The 27,411-nt window shown below is 45.4% G+C and overlaps 1 protein-coding gene across 2 annotated transcripts in view; it reads right to left on the bottom strand.

Annotated features, from left to right (window-relative positions):
* Positions 1-27,411, bottom strand: part of LOC145358767 (uncharacterized) — a 105,492-nt gene that overhangs the window by 48,918 nt on the left and 29,163 nt on the right. The window contains exon 1 of one of the 2 annotated variants that reach the window (XM_080213036.1): positions 740-820. The exons of the other annotated variant lie outside the window; for it this stretch is intronic. The gene's annotated coding sequence lies outside the window, so the exon portion shown is untranslated. Of the gene's footprint in view, positions 1-739; positions 821-27,411 lie in introns of those variants that run through there. 2 annotated transcript variants of the gene reach the window in all.

The raw sequence follows: 27,411 nt of genomic DNA, 5'->3' as shown, positions 1-27,411 counted from the left end.
AAGCTTTCAGAGTGTTGCTCCTTCATCAGGTGAGCGATGAAGGGGCAGTGCTCCAAAAGCTCATGATTCCAAATAAACCTGTTGGGCTTTAACCTGGTGTTGTGAGACTTCTTACTGTTATTATATAGCAGGTAAATTAAACTCCAGCAACATCCCACTAATAGTATTCAGCTAAACAAGCAGTTAGTCTGTTTCGCTTGTGATGGCTAATGGGAGGAGATGTAGTCTAAGGACACCCAGAGAAAGCCCCTGCCCCAATCTAAGATCCCCCAAAGCACAGACAGAAAGAGACTCAGTCCAAATGTCTCACCTGGAGGACGGTGCCTCCAATAATGTAGCACTCCCCCAGCACCACACGAGAATACTCGCCTAGGACATTGGAGTGGGACTGAAAGCCTTCTGACTCAGGGACAGAGTGCTAACAGATGAGCCAAGCAGACACACTTCAGGAGATCAGCACAAGTCCTCACCATAAAACGCTGCAAAATATCCATCACGCACTCACGCAAAGTGTTATGTGAACAAACGTTAACACCCTTATTACAAATTACATCATTCTGCACAGTTTTCTTTGCGCGTTGAAGTTTAATATTGCTGAAAGATGTGTTGAATTGCTTTGCATTTTACAGCGAAGCTATCACTTTGTGCTCAGCTCTGAAAAAGTACATCGGTCTGTTTAACAAGTGGATTGAATAACTCTGTTAAATAACTAATATGGTGAGAATTGAGACCTACTTACTGGCTGGGAAGCGCCTGCCACAAGCCGTCAGTAGGACTCTATCGGCTTCTCCAGGTTAACAGTAACACTCAGTACTTGCTGGCAGCAAGAAAATGTGATTAGAGTCTCAGGCATGACGGAGTCTACCGTTACAACCCAACCCCCTCACAGGCTTAGCTCCAATCGCATTGAGAAAAAGCTCACCAATCAGCAGCAGTATGGGGGCTTTCTCTTTCGCATTTTCTTTCTCACAAAGACATTAAGCAGTCAATTGACAGGAACCAATCCCTTTGCACCGACCTCAAGCTCTTTTGGAAAGCTCAAAGTGAAGACAGTACATGATTGTTCACCCGGATTGCAAATTTCAGAGGATGCACAGGCAGGCTGTGGTGGGTTTAACTCTACCCCTGCGCTTCCACACTCCGCACATATCAGAAAGAAGCACTTAACCCTTTGGAGGATTGATCCAAGTGTAGAAATATTTGAACCAGTTTGTGGTTTGCTTTATTCTCATTTAGGTGATATGGCAAAATAAATAGTCACAAATCATCAATATAAAATATCTTGTAAGGCTCGTTAGTGTAATTTATACACAGATGTGTTAGCCATGGCACATTTTTACTTCGGATCAGAAGTCTATGGTGGCACGATGGCACAGTGGTTAGCACTGCTGCCTCACAGCTCCAGAGATCTGGGTTCGATTCCCAGCTTGGGTCACTGTGTGGAATTTGCACATTTTCCCTGTGTCTGTGTGAGTTTCCTCCTGGTGCCCCGGTTTCCTCCCACAATCCAAAGATTCTTCTATGAAATTATAGAATCCCTACAGTGCAGAAGGAGGCCATTTGGCTCATGGAGTCTGTCCCACCCATAATCCCACCCATGGCCTATTCCCGTAGCCCCTCGTATTTACCCTGCTAATTCCCCTGATTAGCATGGTGAATTAACTTAACCTGCACATCTTTGGACTGTAGGAGGAAACCGAGCACCCGGAGGAAACCCATGCATACACGGGGAGAACGTGCGAACTCCACACAGACACTGACCCGAGGTTGGAATTGAACCTGAGTCCCTGGCATTGTGAGACAGCAATGTTAACCACTCTGCCACCATGCCATTCCATGTAGTCCAATTGCAGGGACATAGACCAAAAAAAAGCAAAATACTGCGGATGCTGGAACCTGAGACAAAAACAGAAAGTGTTGGAAAATCTCAACAGGTCTGACAGCATCTATGAAGAGAGAATGGAGCCAATGCTTCGAGTTTGGATAACCTTTGGTCAGAGCTCAGAGAGATTTAGAGCAAGTAATACAGTCTGATTTTCTACAGCAGCACTGAGGGATTGCTGGAATGTTAGAGATGCCATTTAGTTTTGGAAGGAAATGTTCAGGAGAAGTGATAGTTGCTGTCTTGGACCGAATGTGGCATGCAGGGGTACGAGTAAAACAAAAATCATTGGGGATTGGAGTGGGGAGAGTGGGGGGGGAGGGGGTGGAGTAGGGGGAGTGGGGGGAAGTTCTCCACTGTCTGGGGTCATAGCAAACATAAAGGTTGTGTTATTTGGAGGACAATCAGATCAGCCATGTTGCTGGAGTTCCTCAGTGCCTGAGAATCATAGAAACATATAAAAAATAGAAGCAGAAGTCGGCCATTTGGCCCTTCAAACCTGCTCCACCATTCAATTTGATCATGACTGATCATCAAAATCAATTTCTGATTCCCCCTTCCCCCATATCCTACAATCCTTTTAGCTCCAAGAGCTTTATCTGACTTTTTCTTGAAATCACACAATGTTTTACCCTCATCTATATTCTGTGCTAGTGAATTCCACACAATCACCACTTTCTGGGTGAAGAAATTCCTTCTCACCTCAGTTCTAAAAGATTTACCCCTTATCCTCAAACTATGACTCCTTGTTCAGGACTCCCTCACCATTGGGAACATTCTTTCTGAATCTACCCTGTCTAACCCTGTTACAATTTTATAAGTTTCTAAGAGATCCCCTCTCACACTTCTCAACTCCAATGAATATAATCCTAACCGACTTGGTCTCTCCTCTTATGACAGACCTGCCATCGCAGGAATCAGCTAAATCTTCACTCTCTCAACAGCAAGGACATTCTTCCTTAGATAAGGACGCCAAAACTGTACACAATATTCCAGGTGTGGCCTCACCAAAGCCCTATACAATTGCAGTGAAACATCCCTGTCTGTATACTCAAATCCTCTCGCTCTGAAGGTCAACATACCATTTGCCTTCCTTACTGCCTGCTGTATCTGTAACTTACTCATGATGTGGGTATGCCGGCGTTGGACTGGCGTAAACACAGTAAAAAGTCTGACAACACCAGGTTTTAGTCCAACCTATTTATTTGATAATATACTCACAAGCTTTCGGGGTTAGCCCCTTCGTCAGGTGAATGGAGAGTTCTGGCCTCAGACAGAGCATATAAAGCACAGACAGTTTAGAGATTACTGATTAGAATGCGAACCCTTACACCTAACCTGCTGTTCAAGACCTGAAGTGGCTGATAATGTGAGTGGAAGGAGCACTGATCACAGGTTAAAGAGATGTGTATTGTCTCCAGACAGTACAGTAAGTGAGGTTTTGCAAACCCAGGCAAGTGAGGTTTGCAAAACCTCACTTACTGTACTGTCTGGAGACAATACACATCTCTTTAACCTGTGATCAGTGCTCCTTCCACTCACATTATCAGCCACTTCAGGTCTTGAACAGCAGGTTAGGTGTAAGGATTCGCATTCTAATCAGTAATCTCTAAACTGTCTGTGCTTTATATGCTCTGTCTGAGGCCAGAACTCTCCATTCACCTGACGAAGGGGCTAACCCCGAAAGCTTGTGAGTATATTATCAAATAAATAGGTTGGACTAAAACCTGGTGTTGTCAGACTTTTTACTCTGTAACTTACTGTCAGTGGTTGATGCACGAGGACACCAAGGTCTCATTGAGTATCCACCTCTCTCAATTTACACCCATTCAAGTAATAATCCGTTTTCCTATTATTGCTCCTGAAGTGGATAACCTCACATTTATCCACATTATACTACACCTTCACTCAGTCTGTCCAGGTCACACTGAAGTATCTTCCTCACAACACAATATCAGCAGTTTATTGTAAATGCTGCAGTGGCAACCCAACGTAGGACCCTTCTTTACAATTATATACCACCAGAAACACATAACACATTTGGGTTCATGGCTTTGGAAAACAATGCACATATAAATGTTAAAAAATAATTCAAAGTGTTTGAAAAAGCATTGAAAGATTGGAGTATAGTAATACCAAATCAAATCCTCCAGTGCATGCTTTTATTCCTAGCTTAACAAACTCAGAAATCCGACATTAGCAACTCCATCACAGCTGGTAAATGATGGGAATTGAATTGTCTGCATGGTGGCACAGTGCTTAGCGTTGATGCCTCACAACATCAGGGATCCAGGTTCAATTCCGGCCTCAGGTCACTGCCTGTGTGGAGTTTGCGCATTCTCCCCGTGTCTGTGTCGATTTCCCTCGGGTGCTCCAGTTTCCTCCCACAGTCCAAAGATGCGTAGGTTAGGTTGCTTGGCCATGCTAAATTGACTGTTGTGTCTGGGGAGATTAGCAGGGTAAATATGTGGTTGGTGCAGACTCAATGGGCCGAATGGCCTCTTTCTGCACTGTAGGGATTCTATGAAAAGGGCAATAATTTGAAGATGAGTAAAAGTTACAGTAAAAGACAAATGATGATTTTGTTTCTTACAGCCCCGCCGATATATGCTATTCCCTCCCCTGTGGCATTCTGTGTTAACCCACAGCACACGGACTGGCAGCTCACCACCACTTTCTCAAGGGCAACTAGGAATGGGCAATAAATACTGGCCAGCCAGCCAGCGACACGCATGTCCCACAAATGAATGAAAAAATTCCCTCCAACATCCTTACCCAAGTGGCTACATTTCATTGAAGAGCTTATCCAATGAGTGGGCTAGGGCTAAATGCCTGCAGCACTCTCTTGCTCGGCTGAAAGACAACACAATTTGCGTTTCACAATTTGTGTGTGTTCTCAATGGGCTCCCTTTCCTAAGATCATAGGAAGAAGAACAAAGATACTTGTTGTACGAGAAGATATCTAATCTGTAAAAATCATTTAACGTTAGGCAGAGGATTCCCACTGTGATTAACCTCACCTGGGACCACTTGCTATCACACACAACTGGATGCTTTAGAAGGCAATAGTATCTGAAATAGTACTGTTGTAGTTATAGGGTGGGATTTTTCAACTGCACTCTCCCCGAAACTGGAAAGCCCTGCCCAAGGTCAGCGGACCTTTCCGTGGTCCACCCCTCACCCGCTCCGATTCCCGTGGCAGGCGGAACGGGAAAATTCATCCCATACTTTACACGAACATTGAGGAAAATGACCGTTTTGTCCGATCGTTGCTTTTAAGCAAACACAATTTAAAGTAAACTCACTGTTCTGAATTTGCAATGAGATTTTGTGAATCCAAAACACCACCTATACCAACAAATTAGCATTAATTAATAAGAAGGGATTTTGTTTGCATATACTGCTGGTCAGTGTGTTTGGACGAAAGCTGATTGTACCCGAGGAAGTACAATCACAGCAATAAAGATCTGAACATTAGAATTTGAATTATTTCACATAGAGTCAGAGAGGTTTACAGAATGGAAACAGGCCCTTCAGCCCAACTTGTCCATGTCGCCCTTTTTTTTTAAACCCCTAAACTAATCCCAATTGCCCGCATTTGGCCCATCTCCCTCTATGCCCATCTTACCCATGTAGCTGTCTGAATGCTTTTTAAAAGACAAAATTGTACCCACCTCTACTACTACCTCTGGCAGCTTGTTCCAGACACTCACCACCCTCCGTGTGAAAAAATTGACCCTCTGGACCCTTTTGTATCTCTCCCCTCTCACCTTAAACCTATACCCTCTAGTTTTAGATTCCCCTACCTTTGGGAAAAGATATTGACTATCTAGCTGATCTGTGCCTGTCATTATTTTATAGACCTCTATAAGGTAATCCCTCAGCCTTCTAAGCTTCAGAAAAAGAAGTCCCAGTCTATCCAGACTCTCCTTATATCTCAAACCATCAAGATCCAGTAGCATCCTAGTAAATCTTTTCTGCGCTCTTTCTAGTTTAATAATATCCTTTCTATAATAGAAATAAACTTTCTAGTTTAAAAATATCCTTTCTATATATATAATGACCAGAACTGTATCACAGTATTCCAAGCGTGGCCTTACTAATGTCTCGTACAACTTCAACAAGATGTCCCAGCTCCTGTATTCAATGTTCTGACCAATGAAACCAAGCATGCTGAATGCCTTCTTCACCACTCTATCCATGAGAAGTCCGTATGTGGTTGTAAGCCTAAAGTTGTGCCAGTGACCCTCGTGTTGCATCCATTGCGCAACAGCACCAGGCAATTGAGAATCTACAGAATCATGCTAGCTTTATTTGAATTTTTATTATTGGAGTCTAAAGCTTGTGCTGGGGGTGGGGGTTGGAGGGTGGGGGGCAGCGACAGCTCAGTTGCCTAAGTGGCGAGCATGTGGTTTGGATTAGCACTAACAACATGGGTTCCAGCTGAGGTAGACCTCCCTCCTTGCCTTGTCCCTGAGGGTGGAAGGCAGCAGCAAAACACCGCTGGCCAAGAAAAATGGCTCAGTGTGAAATATCAGCAGACAAGAGCCCAGGATCTGCCTTCTGGCACAGAATGCATAAAGAGTGGTTTGGTGGCTCAGTGGTTAGCACCGCTGCCCCACAGTGCCAAGGATCTGGGTTCAATTCCACCTCAGGTGACTGCCGTGTGGAGGTTGCACATTCTCCCCTGTGTCTGTGTGATGCTCTGGCTTGCTCCCACCATCCAAGGATGTGTGGGAGGTTGGATTGGCTATGCTAAATTGCCCCTTAGTGTCAGGGGGATTAATGAGGGTAAATACATGGGGTTACGGGGATAGGGTGAGATTGTTGTTGGTGTAGGCTCGATGGACCTCCTTCTGCACTGTAGGGATTCTATGATTCTATGAAATCTGAGTGCTCCATGAAACTCTGTCACTGATGATGAAGTTATGCAGCAGTTAATTAACTGCATGCAAAAGAACACGCTCAGATTTAATGCATTTGCAACTATGACTCCACTAATACTCAGTTCAAACGGGCAAGCAGGGGTCAGGTTAGCGCATAATTCAGCTCCCGTTCAATAGTATTGGCACAAACCTTCATACTAATTGTGACCAAAAGTGGGCTAGACATTAACCTTTGCCTCCGAGGAGAGGTTCAAATCTGACCCAGATGGATGGGATAAATTCACTAAGCCTCCTGCAGGAAATGAAATGTGTTTGGCCAATTCCACAACTTAGTTGCAGACAGGCACAGCCCAACGCTGGTGACTCAATCATTGAGGTTAATAGAAACATAGAAAGTAGAAGCAGGAGTAGGCCATTTGGCCCTTCCAATCTGCTCCAGCATTCATTTTGATCATGGCTGATCATCAAATTCAATATCCTGGTCTCCCTTCCCCCCGCCCCCGTATCCCTTGATCCCTTAGCACCAAGAACTATATCTAATTTCTTCTTGGCCTCAACGACATTCCGTGGGAGTGAATTCCACACATTCACCACTCTCTGGGTGAAGAAATTTCTCCTCACCTCAGCCCTGAAAGGTTTACCCCTTATCCTCAAACTATGACCCCTGGGAAAAAAAACTGGATAAAAGCAAATTACTGTGGATGCTGGAATCTGAAACTAAAAGAGAAAATGCTGGAAAATCTCAGTAGGTCCGGCAGCATCTGTAAGGAGAGAAAAGCTTTGACAAAGGGTCAACTGAACTTGAAACATCAGCTCTTTTCTCTCCTGCCAGACCTGCTGAGATTTTCCGGCATTTTCTCTTTTGGTTATGACCCTTAATTGTGGACTCCCCCACCATCGGGAACATTCTTTCTAAATCTGACAAAGGGTCATCTAGACTCGAAACATGAGCTCTATTCTCTCCCCAGATACTGTCAGAGCTGCTGAGATTTTCCAGCATTTTTCTTTTTCCTTTCTGAATTTATCCTGTCTAACCCCGTTAAGAATTTTATATGTCTCTCTGAGATCCCCTCTCAGAGGATGGTTACAGGATGGTGAGGGGGAAATGTCACACTGGTCTAGTTTGGGAATGTTTCTCTATGGTGGAGTCTGAAGCAAGTTACTGATGTGAAGTGAAAGGAAATTAATTCTGCCAGTTAGTGTACATCACCTAGAAGTGCTTGTCACATGAAATGGGAACTGTTTCACTGCTTCTCTTGATGGACATTAAAATTATGTGAATCCATTCATGTTATATTTCAGTTTTGTGCCTTCCAAACCCATGACCTCTACCACCTAGGAGGACAAGGCCAGCAAGGAACACCTTTGAGTTCCCCTCCAAGCCACTCACTATCCTAACTTGGAAATGTATCGCCATTCCTTCTCTGTCGCTGGGTCAAAATCCTGGAATTCCATCCCCAACAGCACTGTGGGTGCACCTACACCACATGAACTGCAGCGGTTCAAGAATGTGGCTCACAATCGCCTTCTCAAAGAAGAGGCAGGCAACAAATGTTAAATGGAAAGCATTTAAAAATGACATTATCAGCATTGATGTTTAATGGATTTGATAGGATGGACAGAGGGAAACTAATTCCACCGATGGTTGTTGGGAGTTGGGGGTCAGGGGAGTGGCAGGAGGGGGGGGTTAATCTGAAACAAAAGGAACAAAGCCTTAAAATTAGAGCTAGACTGTTCAGGGATGAAGACAGGAATCATTTCTTCACACTAGGGGTAGTGGAAATCGGGAATTCTTACTCCCAAGGAGCCAGTAAGTTAATTGATAATCTCAAAACTGAGATTGATGGATTGTTGTTTGACAGACAAACATACGGACAGATGTGGAAGCAATTTGGGAAAAATGGAGTTGGGATAGAGGTCAGTCATGATCCAGACGAATGGCAGAACAGGCTTGAGGGGCTGAATGGCCTCTTCCTGTTCCTAGGAGCTGCTGAAAGTTCAGGATAGGTCAGTCAGTAATCTGAGAAAAATTACTGGTCAATGTTGTAACTCTGATGAAGGCTTCCCACCAGAAATGTGAACCTTGCTTTTTGCTTTCCAGATACAAAGAACAAAGAACAAAAACAGCCCGGGAAACAGGCCCTTCGGCCCAACGAGCCCGCGCCGCCATTTTGACATTACCAGTCCCCCCTCCACCCATGACCCTTATCCATGCTTTGGCATTCCACATTGAGGGAAACTAATTTAGGGACAATTTATTACCTCCAATGTAGCACATCTTTGGGGTGTTGACAAGACCAGCCTCTCATCTCTCTTTCAAATTTCTAACAATTGCGGATGTTTTTATTGTTTCACATTTACACAGAACCTTTTCATATTTCCCAAAAGGGCCTGGCATATTTTGAGCTATTTTGAAATGTCTTGACTTCTGTTTATGTTGGACCCCCTAACCAACAAGTTCAGCCTCAGTTCATTCAGGATGTGTCAGTCTCAGTGACAAGTTCAAGCCTTGGTTTTGGTCTTATTAAACTCAATACCTTAAGTCTCCATTTATCCCTCAGCCAACATCAGTGAAATAGTTATTTTGATCATTACCACTTTGAGGTTCCTCAGAACTTGCAGTGAAGAAATTGGCTGCTGTACTTCCTATATTACAACAGTGATTACCACACGCCAAAGTACTTTGTTGGGTGTTTTGCGATGTTCTGGGAATGGTGATTTGTACGATGCAAGTTCATTCTTTTGATTCATATGCTGTTTATTCTAGGTTTCGGTAATACTTCTGCCAATGCTATGATGGGCAATTCAGGAGACTAAGGAAATTTGGCATGTCCCCTACAGCTCTCACCAACTTCTACAGATGCACCATAGAAAGCATTCTTCCTGGTTGTATCACAGCTTGGTATGACTCCTGCGGTACCCAAGACTGCAAAAAACTACAAAGGGTTGTGAATGTAGCCCAATCCATCACTCAAACCAGCCTCCCATCCATTGACACTGCCTACACTTGCTGCTGCCTCAGTAAAGTAGCCAGCATAATCAAGGACCCCACGCACCCAGGACATACTCTTCCACCTTCCTTTGTCAGGAAAAAGATACAAATGTCCGAGATCACGTACCAACCGACTCAAGAACAGCTTCTTCCCTGCTGCCATCAGACTTTTGAATGGGCCTACCTCACATTAAGTTGATCTTTCTCTACACTCTAGCTATGACTGTAACACTACATGCTGTACACTCTCCTTTCCTTCTCTATGAATGGTATGCTTTGTGTGTATAGCATGCAGGAAACAATACTTTTCACTGTATGTTAATACATGTGACAATAATAAACCAAATCAAAGCAAAATCAAAAGCAGATGAAACCCTTTCCCACACCCCTAAAGAATGTATTAGCTGAACCAAGATAAGGCTTCAATGAGATTTTGATATCTAGTTTTAATTTACTTGCCTGGCTTCAACACAGAAGTTCCACAATCTTATACAGAGAGTACAAAAAGCTCATTTACCATAACCAGGCATTTGCATTCTTTGTCCACATGTCTCTATTGCTTGTGCAGTGTTAGCTCACGCTGTACCCTCTGGGTGACAGCATGACCCATCTGTCTGCACACTCTGTCCCTGATGTCCTTCACCATGCAGTTGTTAAACACTCAGTCCCTTTCCAAATACGTCACTGCTTTTTATTTCCAAAGCCTCTCGAGGGCCTCTCCACACCGAGCGCCTCTTTCGCACTGCCTTCCCTCATCTTGAGCTCAGCATCACCCATTGCAACTTGTAAATTCCTCCGAGATATTCTAATGTGTGAGGTGTGAAACTTGAACGCGAGTAGTTCCTGATCTTGTTAATGAATATTCCTGTGGGAGAGTTGACAGCTCTCAACGTGAGAAAAACAGCAAAATGTGCGGATTCTTCCACTTTACTCACCAGCCTTCACCTCTGTAACTTGTTAATATTTCAGGATCCTAAGAGCATCTTTCAGAGTAATGTCACTTTGATTTTGCTTGCACACAGCATCTATATGTCATGACATCAACAAGGTCAACGGCAACCCATGTGTTGAGAGGCCTTGAGCTGGAACAGATCGGGTACTAGACATTGATTGCAAAGACTTACTTGTCAGTGTAGGCTGCGGCTGGGTGGACAGCCCTCCTCTGAGTCAGGATGTGCTACAGAGGGAGTGCAGCGAAGGTTTACCAGGCTGGTTCCTGGAATGGCAGGTCTGTCACAATGAGGAGAGACAAAGTCAGTTAATACTATATTCATTGGAATTTAGAAGAGTGAAAGGGGATCTCAAAGAAACTTATAACATTTTAACCAGATTATACAGGGTAGATTCAGATAGAATGTTCCCAATAGTGGAAAGTCCAAAACTAGGGGTTATAGTTTGAGGATAAGGGATAAACCTTTTAGAAATGAGGTGAGGAGAAATTTCTTTGCCGAGACGGTGGTGGAATTCACCGTCACAGAAAATAGTTGAGACCAAATCATTGCATGATTTCAAGAAGAAATTAGATATAACTCTTGGTGATAAAGGGATCAAGGGATATGGGGGGAAGGTGAGATCAGGATATTGAATTTGATGATCAGCCATGATCAAAATGAATGGCAGGGCAGACATGAAGGGCCAAATGGCCTCTTCCTGCTTCTAGTTTCTATATTTCTCTGTCCCAGAACCTTGACTACAAAACTCTGTGCTGATATTTCAGTGTTGCACTGAGTGTTGCACTAAGGGAGTGCTACACGGTTGGTGGTGCTGTCTTTTGAATGAGAAGTTAGTTAAGCCCTTGATGCTGTCTGCACCCTCAGGTGGGTGCGAAAGAACCCATGACACGGCTGTAGTCCCTGATGTCCTCAGTAGCAACAACTTACATTTATATACCGCCTTTCACATAATACAACATCCTCAAGGTGCTTCACAAGACCATTTTAAAATAGAACATGACACCAAGTTACATTTTAGATCAGAGGCCCAAAGGTTTACTTAAAGAGGTGGGTGATGAGGAGAGTCATAAAAGAGGAATGAGAGATAGGAAGGTATGGAGAAGGGATTCCAGAGCTTGGGGGCCTTGGCAATGGTGGAGCCATTAAACAAAGACAGAAAATATTGGGAAATCTCAGCAGGTCTGACAGCAACTGTGGGGAGAGAATAGAGCCAGCGTTCCAAGTCTGGATGACTCTTTGTCAGAGAGTCAGAGTCAGACAGATGAACCAACTCTTCCAAAGGGTCATCCAGACTCAAAACGCTGGCTCTATTCTCTCCCCACAGTTGCTGTCAGACCTGCTGCGATTTTCCAGCATTTTGTGTTTCCAATTCCAACAGTTGCAGTAATTTTCTTTTTTTTTGTGTGGAGTGATTAAAATCGGGGATGTTCAAGAGGTCAGAATTGAGGAAGGCAGATATCAAACAGGGCTTTATGTCAGGAGATGTTATTGAGAGATTGCCGTTGAAGGATTTAAAGTTTATTTATTAATGTCACAAGTTGGCCTTACACTAACACTGCAATGACGTTACTGTGAAAATTCCCTAGTTGCCATACTCCAGCACCTGTCTGGGTACACTGAAGGAGCATTTAGCATGGCCAATGCACATAGCTAGCATGGCTTTTGGACTGTGGGAGGAAACCAGAGAACCCGGAGGAAACCCACGCAGACACAGGGAGAACATGCAGACTCTGCACAGACAATGATCAAAGCCAGGAATTGAACCCAGGCCCCTGGTGCTGTGAGGTGGTACAGTGGCATAATGCTTAGCACTGCCGCTTCACAGTGCCAGGGAGCTAGGTTCAATTCTGGCCTCGGGTGACTGTCTGTGTGGAGTTTGCACGTTCTCCCTGTGTCTGTGTGGGTTTCCTCTGGGTGCTCTGATTTCCTCCCACAGTCCAAAGACGTGCAGGTTAGGTTGATTGGCCATGCTAAACTGACCCTTAGTGTCAGGGGTATTGGCAGGGTAAATATGTGGCATTGTGGGAATAGGGCCTGGGCAGGGTTGTGGTTGGCGTGATGGGCTGAATGGCCTCTTTCTGCACCTTTCAGGATCCTATGATTTTTATGTTAACCATTGTTCCACCGTGCTGCTTAGAATCATAGGTGAGAATTTTAAAGAAGGCATCACTGGTCTGAAGTGTCCCTCCACCAACATCACACAGATTATTATCACTTCTCTATTTGTGGGGGCTGGCTGTGTGAAAATTGGGTGCCAATTATTACAGCAATGACTAAACTTCAAAGCGATTTCTTTGGCTGTTACCTTGAGGCAATCCTGCGGCCATGAAAAATAACTCATAAACGCAAGTAATTGCGTTCTGTGAAGCTGCACCTCATGACTTGCACTGCCTTTGTGCTTATATCATTACAGAAAAATAACCGGATTATTAAATAAAAATGTCTGCTATGAACAAATTAAGAAGTGAAACAGTAATAGATACGGTTAAGTTACTGCTTTGCTGCCACCTGGTGGGGATCAGTGGTGTTTACACAGTAATTTATCTGCTATTGAGGATTACACAGGGCGTACGGCACAGAAATAGGCCATTCGGTCCAACAGGCCATGTCAGTGGGCTCCTCTTGAACCCCCTGCCCATCTTTTCTCATCTAAATCTATCATTGTAGCCATCTATTCCCTTCTCCCTCATGTACCTGTCTGGCTTTCCTATAGAATAGAATCACTGCAGTGCAGAACAAAGCTATTCGGCCCATCGAGTCTGCGCCAGCTCTCCAAAAGAGGCCACCCAGGTAGACCCAGGCTTTACCCGGGCTTTACGCAGGCCCACCCCCCCTCTGCCTTATCCCCATTACCCCGTGCATTTACCGTGGCCAATCCACCTAATCGACACATCTTGGGACACCAGGAGGTAATTTAGCATCGCCAATCCACTTAACCTGCACATAGAAGCATAGAAACTAGAAGCAGGAGTAGGCCATTCAGCCCTTCGAGCCTGCTCCACCATTCATTTTAATCATGGCTGATCATCAAATTCAATATCCTAATCCCCCTTCCCCCACCATATCCCTTGATCCATTTAATCCCAAGAGGTATCCTGATTTCTTCTTGAAATCAGATGTTTTGGCCACAACTGCATTCTGTGGGAGTGAATTCCACACATTCACCAACCTCTGGATGAAGAAATTTCTCCTCACCTCAGTTCTAAACAGTTTACCCCTTATCCTCAAACTATGACCCCTAGTTCTGAACTCCCTCACCATTGGGAACATTCTTTCTGAATCTACCCTGTCTAATCCTGTTTGAGTTTTTAAGTTTCAATGAGATCCCCTCTCATTTTTCAAAACTCCAGTGAATACAATCCTGTCCTCATCTGACAGACCTGCCATCCCAGGAATCAGCCTGGTAAACCTTCGCTGTACTCCCGCTCTAGCAAGAATATCCTTCCTCAGATTAGGAAACAAAATATGCACATAATACTCCAGATGTGGCCTCACCAATACCCTATATAATTGGAGCACAACATCCCTGTCCCTTTACTCAAATCCTCTCGCCATGAAGGTCAACATACCATTTACCTTCTTTACTGCTTGCTGTGCCTGCGCACTTACTTTCAATGACTGATGCATGAGGATTCCAAGGTCGCATTGAGTATCCACCTCCCTCAATTTACACTCATTCAAATCATAATCTGTCTTCCTATTTCTGCTACCAAAATGGATAACCTCACATTTATCCACATTATACTGCATCAGCCATCAGATGCTCACATACTGGGCGTGTCCAAATCACACTGAAGCATCTCTGCATCCTCCTCACAGCTCACCCTCCCACCCAACTTTGTATCATCTGCAAATTTGGGGATAACACCTTCAGTTTCCTCTTCCAAATCATTAATATATAAAGTGAACAGTTGGGGTCCCAGCACAGATCTCTGCGGAGTCCCACTAGTCACTGACTGCCAATCAGAAAAAGACGCATTTATGCCCACTCTTTGCTTCCTATCTGCTAACCAGCTTTCTATCCATCTCAAGACATTACCTGCAATCCTGTTTGCATTAACTTTACATAGTAGTCTATTATGTGAGATCATGTCAAAAGCCAAAGTGTAAATAAACCACATCCACTGGTTCTCCTTGGTCAACTTGTTACATCCTCAAACAATTCCAATTGATTCATCAGGCACGATTTCCCTTTTGTAAATCCATGCTGACTTTGTCTGATTATCCCACTGCCTTCCTAATACCGAATTATGAAATCCTTGATAATCTACTCTTGCAACTTCCCCTGTACCGACGTTAGGCTCACTGGTCTATAGTTCCCTGTTTTTTCTCGACATCCCATTTTGAATAGTGGGTTTACATTAGCTATCCTCCAATTTGTAGGAACTATTCCAAAGTTCAATGAATTTTGGAAAATAACCACAGGTGGATCTATTATTTCCAGGGCCATTTCCTTAAGTATCCTGGATTGAAGATTATCAGGACTTGGTTATTTATCAATTTGTTCACCTTCAATCCCATCAATTCGCCCAAAACCATTTCTCTACTAATACTGACTTCCTTCAGCTCCTCACTAAAACATGTTTCTCCCAGCACTAGGGATGGACAATAAATGCTGGCCAGCCAGCAGCGCCCCAGTCCCACGAATGAATTAAAAAAAACTTTGGGTATTTTATTCTTTTCTTCCTTTGTGAAGACTGAAGCAAAGTACAATCTTTGGTGTGTGGGAGGAAACCGGAGCACCCAGAGGAATCCCAAGGGGAGAACGTGCAAACTCCAAATTCTCTTAATTTATAAAGCAACTCACCACGTTAGAAAACCTCGTTTGCACAATTAATTCAATGCCTGTAAGACAAATGTGGAGTTCAATTTGGCTTATTTTAGTGGTGTTACTTGAGAGAGGTCCTAGCAGTGGGAAAACTCCCTGCTCCCCTTTCGAAAACACTAAATCAGGCAGAACATGCCTTAAACCTGCAATTAAATCTGCCACTTTCCTGGAACCCTCTGCAATCTGCCCATTCGACAACAGTTCAGCAAAAAATCTCCTTGTTTTGACCGATTGCTTAATTTCTCTCGGATCTATTTTGGTTGCTGTACAGAAATCAGCTGAACAAAACTATGTTAAAAAATAATCACAGCTTCCAAAGTCACAGGAACAGTCCGGTATTTGGTGGAATTTAAAGGAGAATTTTTTCCTTCAGTTTCTATACAGAGGTTGAGGTAAGATTTCCTCAATTCTAGTTTGTGGATTACTTTGTCATTAAGATGGAGGATATCCACTCAGCTGCCTCTGCCAAGTTCCACCTGCCCACTGGGACAACCTTCCTTAAGCCATAGAATCCCAACAGTGTCAAAGGAGGCCACTCGGTCCATCAACTCTCCAAAAGAGCATCTTACCCAGCTACACCCACCCCCATTTACCATTTACATAGATGATCTGGAGGAGGGAACCGAGTGCAGGGTGTCGAAATTTGCTGATGACACCAAGATTGGGGGAAAGGCAAATTGTGCGGAGGGTGTGGAGAGTCTGCAGAAGGATCTAGATAGGCTGGGCGAATGGGCCAGGAAATGGCAAATGGAATTTAATGTTGGCAAGTGTGAGGTGGTCCACTTTGGTAGGAAGAATGGTAGGAAGGACTATTACTTACGTGGCGAAAAACTGCAGCAGGCGACGGTGCAGAGGGACCTCGGGGTCCTTGTGCATGAGTCGCAAAAACCCAGCTTGCAGGTGCAGCAGGTGGTCAGGAAGGCGAATGGGATGCTGGCCTTCATAGCGAGGGGGATTGAATATAAAAGTAGGGAGGTCTTGCTGCAGCTGTATAGGGCATTGGTGAGGCCGCAGCTGGAGTACTGTGTGCAGTTTTGGGCGCCGCACCTGCGCAAGGATATTTTGGCCCTGGAGGGAGTGCAGAGGAGGTTTACTAGGCTGATACCGGAGTTGAGGGGATTGAGCTATGAGGAGAGGCTGAATAAACTAGGCTTGTACTCGTTAGAGTTTAGAAGAATGAGGGGAGATCTCATTGAGACGTATAAGATGATGAATGGGATGGATAGGATAGAGGTGGAGAGACTCTTCCCGCTCAAAAAAGACAGTAGGACTAGGGGGCACAGCCTCAAGATAAAGGGGAGGCGGTTTAGAACGGAGTTGAGGAGGAACTTCTTCACTCAAAGGGTGGTGAATCTCTGGAATTCTCTGCCCGTTGAAGTGGTGGAGGCTGCCTCGCTAAATATTTTTAAGAAGCGGGTTGATGGGTTCTTGATAAGAGAGGGGATTAAGGGTTATGGGGAGAGGGCGGGAAAGTGGAACTGAGCCACAACAGATCAGCCATGATCTTATTGAATGGCGGGGCAGGCTCGAAGGGCTAGATGGCCTACTCCTGCTCCTATTTCTTATGTTCTTATGTTCTTATGTTCATTCTATTGCCGTAACCCTGCGCATTTACCATTGCTAATCCTCCCCTAGTCTATACATCTTGTGACACTAAGGGCAATTTAGCCTGGCCAGTCCATCTTTGGATTATGGGAGGAAACCGGAGCGCCTGGAGGAACTTGGGTCCCTGGCGCTGTGAAGCAGCAGTGTTAACTAGTGTGCCACCATGCCACCCAAATCAGTGTGTCACTGTGCCATCCTTGCGTTCTTCACTGCCCTAGCCCGAATTCATGTACTTCTCTTGTTTCCTCCCTTACCTCACTTCATGTCCTCTTCGAGCTCACCTTGTCCGCGAGATCCACTCCCCGCTCCCTTGACTCCATCCCAATATACTTTTAGCCACCTAACTTCCCTCCCTGGTCCCTGTGTTATCTGATGGTTAATGATTCTCTCTCTTAAGGTGGTATCCACCTCTGCTTTAAACCTCCTGTCATCACCCCACTCCTCATGAGAAATACACAATCATCCCACTATCCTTGAAAACTGCTGCCTGTTCCCTGACCTCTCTTACCTCCTAGATTTTTTGAACGTATTGATACTGTAGAGTAAAAGGGTTAATATCAGGAGCACCAGATAGTGATGTAACTGTGATGCAATGTCACATGGCTAAGAGACTGAGATCTGGTGTGATACAGAAGTGTAACCTCGTGTACAGCACTGAGATGTAGGTAGGTCTGTGAATCAACAAGAATGGTTTTTGTGGATAACAGTCTTACGCAGCATTGTTAGGGTAATGGGCAAGCTCTAAAAAAACCCTGGCTAGATCCCAAATCCAAGATGAGACATGGTGACAATGGGAAAAGTGTAAGGACCCAGAAAAACTCCAGGAGAACATTGCTGACCTGAGAACTTCTGTACCTCAGACAAAGGACAAGATGAGAAAAGGTTGAAATCTCACCTGAGAAAGGAGCACTGTGAGTGTTGCAGAGGCAAGCAGACACACAGACCTGGAGCCCAGACAACAGTGAGTACAGATCCCAATCTACAAGACAAACTATTGAAGTAGCAACAGATTCAGAGCTTTGGGCAAGTGTGGAGACCACAGAGTCACTCCCTGAATCATTCATGCTTCAGCATTTAAAAATATTTGATCATTGAGTGGGTGAAATCTAACAAAAGGCAGGAACCAGATGAATCTATTTATAAATTTCATTTATTCAGATTGACAGAGAATTGTAACTGTGCGATTTTCAGAGATGAATGAATATGTAATCATGTTGTACTGAAGGCTCACACCAGGCTCACCTCTGGGGCCATTGGAAGGCGAGATTCTCCAAATACAGAACAATTCTAGCTTTATACAAGGAGGAACAGAAGGATCAGGTCAGCATTTCACTCTACACAGTAGAGGCCATAGCAGATAATACTATTGCAAGATAGAACATCGATGTGGCTTTGAGTTCACACGAGGGAGTCCTTCAGACACTTGGGTGAGCATTTGAAAATGTTTGACCATTGAATGGGTGAAATTTAATAGGGAAGGCAGGAGATGGCTGAATCCATGGACTCATCTATAAATGACCTGTACAAACTCATAGAGAATTACAACTTCAAGGATGAATTAATTCATGATCGGATGGTGTCTGCGATCTTCGATGAAACCCTATTTGATCTTATGCAAAGGAGAGAGGGTTTAACTTTCACGTAGGCAATACAAATAGTTTGACAGACCAAGCTTAGGAAGTAGCTATTTGTGAACGAGTGATGTTCCTTGCAAAAAAAAGACACAATTCAATTATCTCAGACAGAATGGGAGTGATTCCCCCCAGAAAATTCTAAGTGCTGAATTGGCAAGAAAAATGGTGTAATTCATGATAGTTTTTTCAGCGGGATTTCAGACTCCAATTTCCTGCACTGCAGAGGTCACAATTGTGAATATCATTAAAAGTTCAGGGGGGGGGGGAGGTGGAGCCTGTTCACGCCGGAATCTGATAGTTCTGGAACTCTGCACATGCGCAGTGGCCCTGAACTTCAGCCTGTGGTTTGCTGGCCAGCACACGATCACCAGCCAGCCTGGGGCCCCCGCAGTGCCACCCCTGCCAACCCCCCCACAGTCTTATAGCAGCCCCCACAACCATTCCCGAAACAGTCCTGACCTACCTCCCATTCCGGAGCACCACAATCTGTAGCTGCCTCCTCCCCCACCAGCAATGATGATTCGCCCCCCACTCCACCACCTCCTCCCATGGTAGACCCTGCTGGTTAGCAAATAGGAAGCAAAGAGTTGGCATAAATGGGTCTTTTTCTGATTGGTAGCCAGTGACTGATGGGTTCTGCAGGGATCTGTGCTCAGACCCCACTGTTCACATTGTATATTAATGATTTGGAAGAGGGAACTGAATATATTATCTCCAAATTTGCAGATGATACAAAGTTGGGTGGGAGGGTGAGCTGTGAGGAGGATGCAGAGATGCTTCAGTGTGATTTGGACAGGCTGAGTGTGTGGGTATCTGCGTGGCAGATGCAGTATAATGTGGATAAATGTGAGGTATCCACTTTGGTAGCAATAATAGGAAAACGGATTATTACTTGAATGGGTGTAAGTTGAGAGAGGTGGATAGTCAATGAGATCTTGGCGTCCTCGTGCATCAGTTGCTAAAAATAATGGTGCAGGTACAGCAGGCAGTAAAGAAGGTAAATGGTATATAGGCCTTCATAGAGAGAGGATTTGAGTATACGAATAGGGATGTTTTGCTGCAAATGTACAGGGCGTTGGTGAGGCCACACCTAGAATATTGTGCGCAGTTTTGGTGTCCTTATCTGAGGAAGAATATCCTTGCTAAAGAGGGAGCACAGTGAACGTTTACCAGGCTGATTCCTGGGATGGCAGGTCTGTTATATGAGGAGAGACTAAGTCAGTTAGGATTATATACACTGGAGTTTAGAAGAGTGAGAGGGGATCTCATAGAAACTTCCAAAATTCTAACAGGTTAAACAGGGTAGATTCAGTAAGAATGTTCCCACTGGTAGGGGAAGTCCAGAATAGTTTGAGGATGAGGGGTAAACCTTTTAGAGCTGAGGTGAGGAGAAATTTCTTCACCCAGAGGGTGGCGAATGTATGGAATTCACTGCCAAAGAAAGTAGTTGAGGCCAAAATATGTGATTTCAAGAAAAAAAAATAGATATAGCTCCTGGGGTTAAAGAAATCAAGCTCTCTGGGAGAGCTGTCACTTTGGGGGAGCTGTCACTCTGGGGGATCTGTCACTCTGAGGGAGCTGTCACTTTGGGGGAGCTGTCACTTTGGGGGAGCTGTCACTCTGGGGGAGCTGTCACTCTGGGGGATCTGTCACTCTGGGGGAGCTGTCACTCTGGGGGATCTGTCTCTGAGGGAGCTGTCACTCTGGGGGATCTGTCTCTGAGGGAGCTGTCACTCTGGGGGATCTGTCTCTGAGGGAGCTGTCACTCTGAGGGAGCTGTCTCTGAGGGAGCTGTCACTTTGGGAGAGCTGTCACTCTGAGGGAGCTGTCACTCTGGGGGATCTGTCTCTCTGGGGGATCTGTCTCTGAGGGAGCTGTCACTCTGGGGGATCTGTCTCTGAGGGAGCTGTCACTCTGGGGGATCTGTCTCTGAGGGAGCTGTCACTCTGAGGGATCTGTCTCTGAGGGAGCTGTCACTCTGAGGGAGCTGTCTCTGAGGGAGCTGTCACTTTGGGGGAGCTGTCACTTTGGGGGAGCTGTCACTCTGGGGGAGCTGTCTCTCTGGGGGATCTGTCTCTGGGGGAGCTGTCTCTCTGAGGGAGCTGTCACTTTGGGGGAGCTGTCTCTCTGGGGGAGCTGTCACTCTGGGGGTGTGTCTGTCTGGGAGAGATGTCACTCTGGGGGAGCTGTGACTCTGGGGGAGCTGTGACTCTGGGGGAGCTGTGACTCTGAGGGAGCTGTCTCTGAGGGAGCTGTCACTCTGTGGGAGCTGTGACTCTGGAGAAGGTGCAGTCAATCAATTGGAATCCTATCCCAGGACAAGCCACCACAATCATTTTGTGTTCCGTCAGTACTCCAAGTTCCTGAGTTGTACTAAAGTGACATTAACATGGTAGTTATTTTGGATGTCAGGTGTTTAGCAAACTAGGTTGCAGATCTAATCAGTGAAATGTAGCAGAATTTTCCACAATTGCAACGGAATCTTTTTATCCTGCAGTTTATAATGAAATGCGTCTATCGCACAGAATCAATTAGTGAGGAGGTGGCCAGTTTATAAAGACCAGTGCAGAACAGAGCTGTTATATACGGCTGGAATCAGGGAGATTGCCAACAAGCTATTCAATCTCGCCTTCAAAAACAAGAGTCTGTTTATCCACAGTGTCTTAAGGATGACGTCTCGCTGGTTAATATAATGTTGTTATTTCTAATTAATTGTCACTAGGCACCAAAGCAAGTACCAGAGCGTTCCACCTTCATCTAATTCCGCTCATTCTCCCTCTGTCTTTCTCATCCTCTGATTTTGAAGGCAGTTCAGTTTGAGGAGGTAGTTATTGTAAGACAGTTTCATTTCTGTCTGGCAGGTCCTGGGAGAATTGCAAACACAGGAGGGTGCCCTCCCTCTGGGGCAGTGGGTGTTACAGAATCATTAACCTCACTGAATAAAAGTAGGAAATGATGGAATAACTTGGCAGCGTCACAGGGAGAGGAGGGTGTGAGTTAATATTGCAGAGCTGCGTACCTTGGCCAGAACACAGTCATTTGCGTTAGGCTGTTTTATCATGTTGCCAAACCTTAGCAAAGAGGGAAATCTTCTCCTGACTCATTGCCCCCAAATATTGAATGATTCAGTTCTGACAAAGGGTCATCCAGGCTTGAAAGGCTTCTCTCTCCACAGACGCTGTCAGCCTTGCTGAGGATCTTTCAGTGTTTTCTGTTTATGAGAGAATGATTCTTGTAATGCTGAAATTTACAATTAGATGGAGCTCTTGCCTTAAGAAACATGATTTTGGTTCTATTAATTTTGACATCTCTGTGGTTGATGATGTGAATTCTTGAAAGGCCGTGATGAAGAGCTAACAGTAAATGGGACAGAATTCACTGGGGAAGTGTTATCTTCAAAAGAAAGACTCGACCTAAAAGCATCCAACTCGAGAATCAACACTGGGACGAATCTCAGCGTTGGTGTAGCGCCTTTCACAAACTCAACCATGTCCCCAACTGCTTAACATCCAATGAATGACCCGTCACTGCTGCAATGTAGGAGACGCAGCCTGTTCAGGCACAGCACGATCCCACAAACAGCAACAGTTTTCCGAGCAGGCAATCTGTTTTAATGTTAGTTTTTGGTTAAGCATTGACTAAAAAAGCTTAAAGTTTATTCATTTGTGTCACAAGTTGGCTTACATTAACACTGCAATGAAGTTACTGTGAAAATCCCCTCGTCGCCACACTCTGGCACCTGTTCAGGTACACTGAGGGAGAATTTAACATGGCCAATATACTTAATCAACGCTTTTTTTGGAGTGTGGGAGGAAACCCACACAGACACGGGGAGAACATGCAGACACTACACAAGAGAGTAACCCAAGCTGGGAATCAAACTCGGGTCCTTGGCATTGTGAGGCCTCAGTGCTGACCACTGTGCTACCAATTAGGACACCCAAGGGGGTGGTGTATGGAAGGAAAGACCCTTGCTTTTATTCAAAATATAGAATTCCACAGTATTTATTGTGTTTTTGTAATGGTACAACAGCACCAGTCACTCGGAAGGGATTCGGTAAAAATGTTCTGTGTTCGTTTATTTAGAGTGGGCACACAAGAACAGATGTAAATGGATTGAAAACGTGAAGACATCAGCAGCAGAGCTGTGCATGCTGTGTTCTGCTCACAGAGCAAAGTGAAACTGAGGGCTCAATTTTACCATTTTCATTCTAAGTGCTGAATCTGGGAGTAATGCAGATCCGAATTGGGAATCTGCTTTCAGGTGTCCGCATACACTCTCAGCCATCTCCAGTCCCATTCGCGCTGTGAGCGGGGCTTAGTGCGGCCGAAACAATCGGAGCTCTGAACTGCGCGTGTGCGGTTAGAAAAAAGTTTGAAAAAATGCATCTGTGTCAGATCGCTCCCGGACCGCAGGAAATGGAGAAAGCAGCCCAGGGAATGGGAAATCCCGCTGACATAAGTTGGATTTTGGGACCCCCGCAGGATTCCGTGCTCCTGCCACCCATCCTGTCAAAATGGGAGTGGAAAATTCTGCTCCCCCCCCCCGAAACCTGGGCACAGGGGGTTCTGGTAAGTCCAAGGGGTCCCTGGGCAGGGAGGATACAGAGGGCCTGGAATAGGAGGGTTAATGCGGGGGGCAATGCAAAGTGGGTGATTCAGCTCTCAAGGAAGAACACTCGGGACGGAGGTCCAGAGGCCACCAGACCTTAACGGGTGGAGGAGGGAGTGGTGGGCATGACTTCAGAAAGGGGCGTCTGATGGAGGTGCCACGCCCTGCCTCGTCCACCAGGCATCCAGCTGCTGAGTTTTAGCCTTCTGCCATGCAAATTGAATTCTCCTGCCAGCCGAAAAATTGAGGCTGGGACGAAAATGAACATGGAGTGGCCACTTAAGGACCTCAGTTGGGGTTACATAGAAACATAGACGATAGGAACAGAAGGAGGCCATTTGGCCCTTCGAGCCTGTTCCACTATTAGGATCATGGCTGATTGTCCAACTCAATAGCCTAATCCTGCGTTCTTCCTGTAATCTTTGATCCCATTCACCCCATGTGCGACACGCAGCTGCCTCTTGAATACATTCAATGTTTTGGCATCAGCTACTTCCTGTGGTAATGAATTCCACGGGGTTAAGGGTGATCTTCATGTTGGAGGCCTTGTCTGCCCCAGAATAAAGTCACTGTGTGGTGGGAACAGGCAAGAGCGCAGAGGGAATCCTGTCCCTTCCGTGTTAGGCTACAATCCATCCACCCTCATTCCCCCGCCCCTCCCTCCTGCTCCCCCCAAAACACACCGGCCAGGGGAGGGTAAAATTCTGGCCACAGATTCCACAACAAATCACAGAAACCGGGGTAGAAGTGGGGCGGTAATGAGAAGGAGAAAAAAACCATCATAAAAATAGCACTTTAGCAGCTTGAGAATCATAGAATCCCACAGTGCAGAAGGAGGCTAATTGGCCCATTGAGTCCTCACTGACCACAATCCCACACAGGCCTTATAATCCCATGCATTTACCCCAGCTAGTGTGTGTGTGTGTATGTGTGCATGTGTGCAGTTGCGTGTGTGTGTGCACGTGTGTGTGTGTGCACATGTTTTGTGTGTGTGCACATACGTGTGTGAGCGTGTGTGTGTGTATGTGAGTGTGTGTGTGAGTGTGTGTGTGTGTGTGTGTTTTATGTGTGTGAGTGTGTGTGTATGTGTGTGTATGTGAGTGTGCGTGTGTGTGTGTATACAGGCTTGAGTTACCAACAAACAAAGGACATCTTTTACCCAATTTAAGGAGCCCACTGGCTTAAATCCAAAGATGCATTCCCTGAAGATCAAAAGACAGCTGAGTGACACTGAGATTTCACCCTGAGCTGGTTACTGTGCTCTGATATTTTATAGTGATATCGTTTAAAAAGTCATTCTGATGATTCACAGAGTGCGGTTGAAAAGCTTCACAAAGGGTTAATGCTGTGAATTGTTACCTTTCATGTGTGTTTATGTTTATTACTATTGAAACTCGGGACGTTCTATGCTTCCAGCAGTTGGCAGGAGTGACGAACAAACATCTTTATGCAGCATGGAAAAGCTGGAGGCCCTTGTTTCAGCCTCTGTACACACTGTTTCTGCTTGAGTTAAGCCCAGATGTGGTTACTACTCCTGGCTTAATTGCATTAAAGTTGGAGCGGATACTTTTTACACAAATGAGTAGGGCTCGCAAAGGGAAATGTCAGTGACTTTGGCAGGTCTGTCACACGGTTCGTCTGCTCTGCAAGTCAAACACTCTCTCCTCCAGAAAAAGAGAGGGTGACGGCTGAACTGACGGGTGTTTGGGATTAGGAAAGGGCTTAAAAGGGTGGACGTAGAGAAAATGTCACTGCTTCAACACAAAAACAGGAAACGCCCCAAAATCTCAGCAGGTCCGACAGCGTCTGTGGAGAGAGAATAAAGCTAACCTTTCACGTTTCAAAGGGGAGAACCTACCAACTGACTCAAGAACAGCTTCTTCCCTGCTGCCATCAGACTTTTGAATGGACCTAGCTTTTATTAAGTTGATCTTTCTCTACACCCTTGCTGTGACAGTAACACTATATTCTGCACTCTCTCCTTTCCTTCTCTATGAACAGTATGTCTTGTCCATACAGTGCGCAAGAAACAACACTTTTCACTGTATCCCAGTCCCTGTACACAGTAAATATACAGTCCCTGTATATTTACCCCACTATTCCCCCTAAACTACATGTCTTGGGACACTAAGGAGCAATTTAGCATGGGCCAATCCACCTAACCAGCACATCTTTGTACTGTGGGAGGAAACTGGTGCACCCGGAGGAAACCCACACAGATACAGGGAGAACGTGCACACTCCACACAGACAGTGTTCCGAGAATTGAACCCGAGAACCCAAGAAGTGACCCAAGCTGGGAATCGAACCCGGCGCTGAGAGGCAGCAGTGAACCCGGGAATCGAACCCGGCGCTGAGAGGCAGCAGTGAACCCGGGAATCGAACCCGGCGCTGAGAGGCAGCAGTACCACCTTGCTGGCTGCACGGTTAGACATGACGGAGGAAGGAATGGATGGTCGTGTGTGATGAGGAAAGGCGGAGGAGCAGAAAGATGGGCAGAGTGTGTTGCTGTGCTGTCATTTTTATGTAATTCTCTTTTAGGGGTCACTCACTTTCCTCTGCAAGTCTGTCCCCCAGTCAGCACCATGAATTTAAAATACATGTTGGTGTGTTCCCACTGACCTTCCCGTAGATCAGCCTCAGCAACTCACTGGCTACAAGTTCATCTGTGGGTCTGGGGCGAGGATCTGCCTGGGTGTGGTTGGAGTCAGATCTTTCTGACCATGAGGATAAATGGATGAAAATTGACTTGCTGTGAATCAGGCTGCAGTTCCCCGTACAAACTCCCCTTGCCCCAAGCTGTCCACATCTTCTCCTTTTCAAATTCCATAGAGGCACCTTCAAGGTGTAATGGATGTGATTCCTGTTGTTATACAAAGTGTTAGCTTCATAAAACAATATTCGGTTAACCAACACCCTCAAAATCACCACCAAACATTCCAAGAAAAGTTTATTTAAAGTTTGTTTATTAGTGTCACAAGTCGGCTTACATTAACGCTGAAAGAAAGTTATCGTGAAAATCCCCGAGTCACCACACTCCATCGCCTGTTCGGGTACACTGAGGGAGAATTTAGCATGGCCAATGCACCCAACCAGCACGTCTTTTGGACTGTGGGAGAAAACCGGAGCGCCCGGAGGAAACCCACGCAGACACGGGGAGAATATGCAAGCTCCACACCGTCACCCAAGCCAGGAATTGAACCTGGGTCCCTGGTGCTGTGAGGCAGCAGCGCTAATCACTGTGCCACCATGCACAGCATGCAATACCATCAAAACCATCACCTGATACACACAATGCCAGCAATAAATACACACAGAACTGTCACCTAGTGTAATTAAAACCAACACACACCATCTACCACTCCTCAGGTATAAAAACAGTCCATGTCCAAATGCAGCAAGACACGGACAATATCCAGGCTTGGGCTGGAAAATGGCAAGAAATATCTGTGTCACACAGATGTCAAGCAATGACCATCCCTAATAAGAGAGAATTTAAACATTGCTCTTTGACATTTAATGGCATTACAATCACTGAGTCCACCAGGGATTCCAGGGGATTACCACTGACCAGAAACTGAACTGGGCTAGCCATATAAATAATTTGGTTACAAGAACAGGTCTAGGAATTCTGTGGCATCCTCATGGCTCCCCAAAGCCTGTCCACCATCCACAAGGCACAAGTCAGGAGCGTGATGGAATATTCTCCACTTGACTGGATGGGTGCAGCTCCAAAAACACTCAGGAATCCAAGGCAAAGCAGCCTGCTTGATTGGCACCCCTTCCAAAACTTTCACTCTCTTCACCATCAACGCACTGTTGTTGCAGTGTGTACTGTCTACGAGAAGCACTGCAGCAACTCATCAAGGCTCCTTATACAGCATCTTCCAAACACACAGCTACTGCCATCTAGAAGGACAAGGGCAGCAGACACATCGAAACACCGCCACCTGGAGGTTCGCCTCCAAGTTACTCAGCATCCTGACCGGAAAATGTATTGCTGTTCCTTCACTGTCACTG

Source organism: Carcharhinus amblyrhynchos, chromosome 26 (assembly GCF_965287045.1).
Source record: "Carcharhinus amblyrhynchos chromosome 26, sCarAmb.v2.hapA, whole genome shotgun sequence".
NCBI classification, from domain to species: domain Eukaryota; kingdom Metazoa; phylum Chordata; class Chondrichthyes; order Carcharhiniformes; family Carcharhinidae; genus Carcharhinus; species Carcharhinus amblyrhynchos.
Note: the sequence above shows the minus strand (reverse complement) of the source record. Positions and strands in the feature narration are given on the sequence as shown.